The 7,457-nt window shown below is 36.7% G+C and overlaps 1 non-coding gene across 1 annotated transcript; it reads left to right on the top strand.

Moving 5' to 3' along the window:
- Positions 1-1,802: 1,802 nt before the first annotated feature.
- On the top strand, positions 1,803-1,909 carry LOC133067496 (U6 spliceosomal RNA). The gene has a single exon (XR_009695288.1). It is a non-coding gene; the product is annotated as a U6 spliceosomal RNA (small nuclear RNA).
- The last annotated feature ends 5,548 nt before the right edge of the window (positions 1,910-7,457 follow it).

Raw genomic sequence — 7,457 nt, forward strand, 5'->3', positions numbered from 1 at the left:
TGGAGTGGGTTGTGATGCCCTCTTCCAGGGGATCTTCCCAACTTGGGGATCAAACCCGTGACTCTACGTCTCCTGCATTGACAGGCAGGTTCTTTACCACTAACACGACCTGGGATGCCCCTAATTTTCTCTTTTGAAGATATGTCTCAAAGTGTAAAAACTAAGTGCCAAAAAGGAACATTTCTTAAGTTATATAAGAACATTTCTTAAGTTATATAAGTAACAATTTTACATCAAGAAAAATACAGCAAATTCTGTCTTTGCCTGTAAAATGAATAAATGGTAGGTAAATACAGTTTAATATGTTCCTACTGATGTTAGTAATGTCCAGTTTAGTTGAAATATGTAGAAAAGTCTTTAAGAAAAGGAAGCATTTTTATGACTCTCAGTGACCTCTGAGGAATAATATGTACTTTGGATGTCCGATAGAGATTAACTCTCTATGTGGGAGTGTTGATGGTGGTGTTATTGATCAGTTGCTAAGTCACGTCTGACTCTTTGTGATCCCATGGACTGCAGTATGTCAGGCTCACCTGTCTTTCACTATCTCCTGCAGTTTGCTTAAATTCATGTCCATTGAGTCGGTGATACTCTCTAACAATCTCATCTTCTGCCGCCCTCTTCTTCTTTTGCCTTCAATCTTTCCCAGCATCAGGGTCTTTTCCAGTGAGTAGGCTCTTTGCATCAGGTGGTCAAAATAGTGGAGCTTCAGCTTCAGCATCAGTCCTTCCAAGGACTATTCAGGACTGATTTCCTTTAGGACTGACTTGTTTAATCTCCTTCCAGTCCAAGAGACTCTCACGAGTCTTCTCCAGCACACAATTTAAAAGCATTAATTGTTCAGTCTTCTTTGTGGTCCACCTCTCACATCTGTACATGACTACTGGAAAAAAAAAATAGCTTTGACTATATGGACCTTTGTCAGCAAAGTGATGTCTCTGCTTTTTAATGCACTGTCTAGGTTTTTCACAGCTTTCCTTCCAAGGAGCAAGTGTTTTTTATTTTTCTGACTGCAGTCACTGTCCACAGTGATTTTGGAGCCCAAGAAAATAAAATCTGTCCATGCTTCCACTTTTTCCCCTTCTATTTACCATTAAGTGATGGGACCACATGCCATAATCTTCATTTTTTAAATGTTGAGTTTTAAGCCAGCTTTTTCACTTTCCTCTCTCACCCTCATCAAGAGGTTCTTTAGTTCCTCTTCACTTTCTCTTATTAGAGTGGTATCATCTGCATATCTGAGGTTGTTGACATTTCTCCCAGCAATCTTGATTCCAGCTTGTGATTTATCCAGCTTGGCATTTCATATTATATACTCTGCATATTAAACAAAACAGTAATCAAAAACAGATAAACATGGGAATGGAGGTAAATGCTCTCAAAGTCCAAATAAATGCCATGTAAATATCCTATTATCTACTTTCAATTTTAGTTTGTGGGCCATTTATTGAAAATGTATATACATTAGTATCAGAAAGTATTCTGAACCCACCATATACAATCTTTCCCTAATCCACTATCTGTGTGTGATATTGATATTTGTGCTACTGTTCTTTATCAATGCTGGTGATAACTTTGTGCTGACCTAAGTGACCCTTGCTTACTTCCACTTTTCTCAGAAGTGCAAGGTGAGACACTGGGCGGCTTACTGATGTAATGTGCTGCCTCAAAGAGCCGCACTTGGCATTTGCCTGCTTATCAGGATGAGTTAGCTTTTTGTTAGTCAAAGTGTTAACTGATGACCAACAGCACCATCAGCATCATCAGAAGAGCTTAAGAAATGCAAAATTGTGCTCAAAATTGTGCTCGCTTCAGTAGCACATATACTAAAATTGGAACGATACAGAGAAGATAAGCATGGCCCCTGCGCAAGGATGACACGCAAATTCGTGAAGCGTTCCATATAAAAAAAAGAAAAAAAGAAATGCAAAATTGCAAGTCTCTCTCCAGACCTACTGAATCACAATCTGCATATACACATACACACACTTCAGATTCAAAGTTAAAGAGCAGACACTTGTCAAAATCATAGAGTTGTAGGATTTAATTGCTGAATGCAATACTGAAAATCCTCTAGTCAGAACCCTTCAAATGACAGAGATTGCTAAGTGTCCTCTACTCTCCATGCTTCCCTTCATTCTAGTGGTAGAACTCCCCAAGGTTGAGCTGAGCATATGACCACCCAATAATAACATGTGTTTCCCACGCTCCTTTGCAGCTAGGGTTGGCCATGAGACCAAGTCTAAATCAATAAGATGTGAACAGAGAGATGCATGCAACTTCCAGTCAGTTCCTTTGCAAAGTAGCTATTTGCTCTCAATTTTCTTTTATTCTGCTGGATGGGACGGAGCAACAACTGCAGCAGATACCTTGGGCCCCGAGATGGAAGTCACCTATTGAGAATAGCAGAGCTAGTTAGCCATCCTGGGTCAATGCATGGTTCTGTATAGTCGACCTGCTTAGGTATTTCAGAGTGCCTGTTGAGCTTTGGACATGAAAGAGAAACCAAGCTTTGCCTTTTCTAACCCATTGAAACTACCATAATTTTCAGTCTCTTTTTTATTAGCCTCTGTGACCTGATTAATAACTTCATATATTAGGAACTGAGGCCCAGAAAAATTATGATTTATAGTGAAAATACCACCTATAAATGTAAAAATAAATCTGTGGAAATAATTTTTTAAGATTTTTAAAAAATGTACACTGAATTCTATAATGGAAGCTATTTTTTAAAGATTTTAGACCAGGAGTGGTAGAATACCTTGGCTTTCCTGACTAAGCTACTTGACTTTGTGGTTTCATCTTATCTATCCTTGAAGGAGAAATCCATGCTTATTTATCACACAGTGGCTCCTTGGATGAATGAATAAATGAATGAAAGGATAAATCAAATTCTGTTTTTACTAAACGAACAGATATTTTGTATTTGTTTGGCCCTTGTCTATTTTAAAAAATGTAATCTTAAGTTACATCTTAGGTTGATGTCTTGATCTGTTTGTCACAAGGAAATGAAGTAGCAGCCAATAAAGGTTTCAAATAGGCACATCTTTTACTGTTTTCAGAGTTTTTAATTACAGTTGATATGTGGAAGGTGGTTGTAGATCTGTGTGTGTGCAGTAGGTTGGGACTACAGCTCAGCATTATTACTTCCTGTTTGCTTCGTGGTTGCACCATAATAGTCATTAAATCAAAGTCTTAAAGACAGTTGAAGATACCAGGGCATGATATTGTCTACATGAAGATGGTTTATTGGTGCCAGAGTTCAGTCATTTTTTAATTTAAGGGTAGTTTTCGGCTAGCACAGAAAAACAAATTTTTCTAGAATCATATTTCTACTAATATAAGTGAAATTGTCTCCTGCTATACAAAGATAAAGATTCTCACCAGTTATCCAGTCATATTTACTAAATTAATAAAATATTAGTTAAACCATTAGGTTTTAAAAATACTAAGTTTGACTCAATAAGTAGTTATAAAAATAAGAAAATAACAAAGCACCAAACAGTTACCCAGATTGTCTTCAATCACAGGAAACCCATAATAAGGTTGTCCCCTGAGGAGAGGTTGGAAAGGATTGCATGCATAGGGAAGTGAACAACATGAAGACTTGTTTTATCTTCTGTTTGTTAGTAACAGTCCATCACAGACACAATGGATAAGATATCATCTGCCTCAGGGTGTATTTATAATTTGACAGGAGCTCAATAAATTCAACATACAGCTATCTAAAACTGTTAAAATTTAATGTAAACAAAATTATTTAAAATATTTTAAGTTCATGATAAAATTCTATAAACAATTCATATCTCTAGTTTGTTTCAGTTTTTGATGCATTTGTAAATTATATTCCCAAATCCATCAGAGTCTCTTTCTGTTTACATTGGGGTTCTCAATCTTGATTACATCTTAAAACCACTTGGTGAGCTTAAAAAAATCCTGAAGTCCAGACCAATGCCAAAAAATGATATCAGGCTCTCTTGAGGTGGGACCTCAGTCTTTTCACCTTCATTTAGATGTAGGCAGAAGTTTGGCTGGGTCAGCAGGTGTAATCTATTAACCAAGGAGACAGATGTTCATTCACAATAAAGGGACACCAGATGTTCACTGGGCATTCCATTCCAAGAGCCATTATTTACCATCTGAAACACATTTGCCTTCATCAGTTATTTCATGTCTCTTTCACCAAAGTCAACCAAGAGGATTTAGTGCCTTCAAAATAGAGCAGCCTTCTATTTTGAGGGCTCTTCTGAAAAGTTAAACCTGAGAGAAATGAATAGTTCCTTGTCCTCTGCGTAGAGCTCCCATTTAGCCCATTGAAGTACACAAAGGTTTTTAAATAACCAGGTGATGTCTTGGGCAGGTGCCTTGTAGCCAGCATTAGTCTTCCCGAATGACCAGCCTGATCCAGCCGGTTCTCCCATTTCCCCTCTGGCTCAGAGGCTTTATTCCTATTCTGTCAGCACGGGAAATTGCTGGCAGGTATCTTCTTTCATGCAGGAGGCAGGGGAACAAAGAGGTCAGACTGCTCAGTGTTTGGACTCTGTTCAGCTGAGACTGGAAAATTTTCCCCAGAACAAAGCCATTCCATTTCTGATGAACCAGGCCACCCCACATAAAGGACCAATGACAGCCTCCAGTTTTCAGAATGCTTCTGGGCACAAATGAAAATGAGCAACGCTTATAATAAAATTAGTAAAAAAAAAAAATTTACAGAGCCGTTAAACATAAAATCATTCAAATTTCTGTTCACAGACTTTATATTTCTCAATCAGATGGCAGACTACATTTCAAACCCTAGTTTTTCTGGACATCCTTATTCTAAATTAATTGTTTGAAACTGGACACAAAGTTGAATGTTTATAGGACACAAATTTATGGTTACAAAAGGTGAAGGGAGTGGGAAGGGATGAATTAGGTGTTTGGGATTAGCAGATAAAAACTACTGTATGTAAAATAGATATAAACTACTGTATTTAAAATAGATAATTTGCTGTCCACCTGAAACTATCACACCTTGTTAATAGGCTATACTCCAATATAAAATAGAAAGTTTAAAAAAATAGATAAACAGCAAGGTCCTACTGTATACCTCGGGGAACTATATTCAATATCCTATAATAAACCATAATGCAAAAAGAATATAAAATGAATCACTCTGCTGTACACCAAAGTAACCCAATAGTGTAAATCAACTATACTTCAGTAAAGTTTTTTTTTAAAAATTGGATGTTTAGAATCATTCGCTGAGCATTTACTGAAGTGTAGTGAAGAGTAATTCGGCTAATCAAGGACCCTTTGAATTCAATAGGTTTTTGTTGACAACCTAATATGTACAAAGCAGGTTCTTGGAGTGAAATGGGTTCTCCTGTGGCTGCAGCACTTCCCAGTCGTGCTCAGAGGGCTAATCTCCAGCTGATGATGAACATCTTAGTCTCATGTTTTCATTTCTTAGATTATTCAGTAACTTCAATTATCTGAAACCAATGCTACTACAGACATTGTTCAGAGACTTCAAGGTATATGTTCTTTTAATAAGTCTGTATATTGCTCAAATAGCATGCAATCCTTTCAAACTTTTCCTGAGGGGACAATCCAATTTTTTTCATCTCTCTTGCTTTATTTAAAGAGGTTAACTTTGCTTTGATTCTTGGTTCTTGTTTTCTATTCTCCAGCTTCAAATATACAAAGACTCCCTGGCATTACAGCGATTTCAAAGAAGACAGATTTCTAATGTGTGAAATTTCCCAAGGAATGAAATTTTCAAATATTTACTTTAAATATATAGCTAGTTTTCTGTCATAGTTTCCTTACCCTAGTCTTCAGACAAAATATATCTGAGCAAATATTTCTTCATATGTTTCGTTTCAGAAAATAGGCTTTAGTACAGTCCGTGGGAGTTTATTGTATATTGTGGGAGATTAAAATATAATTCCTTTGTAACTAGGCATTTATAATCTTATTAGAAATATATATGTAAATATAAATATACATAGTCCTTTATATATATAAACATATGTAATATATATTATATTATATATATAACAGGGTTTATATATATATATATATATATATATATATAAAGGGTTTAAAGGATTGAGATGACAACAAAAAGTAGTTTTAATAGGCTTTCCACAAGAGAGAGACAGAGAGAGGATTGAAAGGAAGAAAATATAGAAAACTTATACTGAGTTTGGGGTGGGTGGCCTCACACACAGAACTTGTCGCAAAAGTCTTATCTAACTCATCTGTTTTGCAAAGGAAGGCTCTTTATAATGATGATAATGTTAATAACAACTATAATAGCTAGTATCTGGTTGAGTGTCTGTGCTCCACAAATTCTGATATAAAACAATTATTCGTTCACTGTTCACATAAATCTTCACATAAAAAATTATTAAGCATTTACCATGGTGCTGGGATGTAGAAGGAAGAAGGATAGGAGAGAGCTATGCAAACAAGCAAATAAAAAAAAACTACAATAAAGGTAGACACTGGATGTGGCCATGGATTTCCTATTAACTGGCAACACATTCTTGCACTTTAAGGCAAAGATAGAACACAATGGTGGGCCTTTTCCTTGATAATAGAGAACTTGAAATACAATGAGATGGAGCCTTCATCTCTGTGGTATTAACTTTGGTCACAAGATGGCAGCAAAGTTCAGCTAGTTCTTCAGAAGCCATTTCAATGCTAGGAGAGAAGGAAATAGCTGCTTCACAGCGTTTAAAGGTTAATGGGTAAATTGTCTTGGTACACATAGACTTTATTTTCTGATCCTTTATCACAATATTTATTGACTATTTAAAATATCACAAATTTAATAATGTAAGCCAAGTCACGATATTAAAATTACATTTATTCATTCATTTGTTAATTTACAAATGTAAAGAGCCAATAGTTTCCGAAATGTTTGAGTGTCTCCTGGGAACTAGCATTGTGCTGAGGGCTGATAACACTTGAGAGCAAAAACAGACACCATCCCACCACTCTTAGAGGCCAGTGCAGGGCAGACATTAAAAAGGTTAAGCACAGAAATGTATTTATAATTTCCCATAGAATATAAGCCCATTTACAGTAGGCATTTTTGTCTGTTTAGTTCCCCAGTGGATCTCAAGGGCCTAGAACAGTGCCTGTCACAAAGTGAAGTGCTCAGGAAAGGTTGGTTGACAGAGGAAGGAGTGTAACTACAGATCTGAGCTTTGTGTCTCCAGGTCATCACCCTTTATGCTCATGTTGAACAAAGGAACGTGATCTGGCGTTGAGGAAATGATGCTTGGGGCAAGCTCTGGAGGATGAGCAGGAGGGGATGAGGGGGTTGGGAAATCCCCTGGCACAGACAAGACCATGGGTGAAAATTGCCAACATCTGCTGGATCATCGAAAAAGCAAGAGAGTTCCAGAAAAACATCTATTTCTGCTTTATTGACTATGCCAAAGCCTTTGGCTGTGTGGATCACA

This window comes from Dama dama, chromosome 12 (genome assembly GCF_033118175.1).
Source record: "Dama dama isolate Ldn47 chromosome 12, ASM3311817v1, whole genome shotgun sequence".
In the NCBI taxonomy this organism is placed as follows: domain Eukaryota; kingdom Metazoa; phylum Chordata; class Mammalia; order Artiodactyla; family Cervidae; genus Dama; species Dama dama.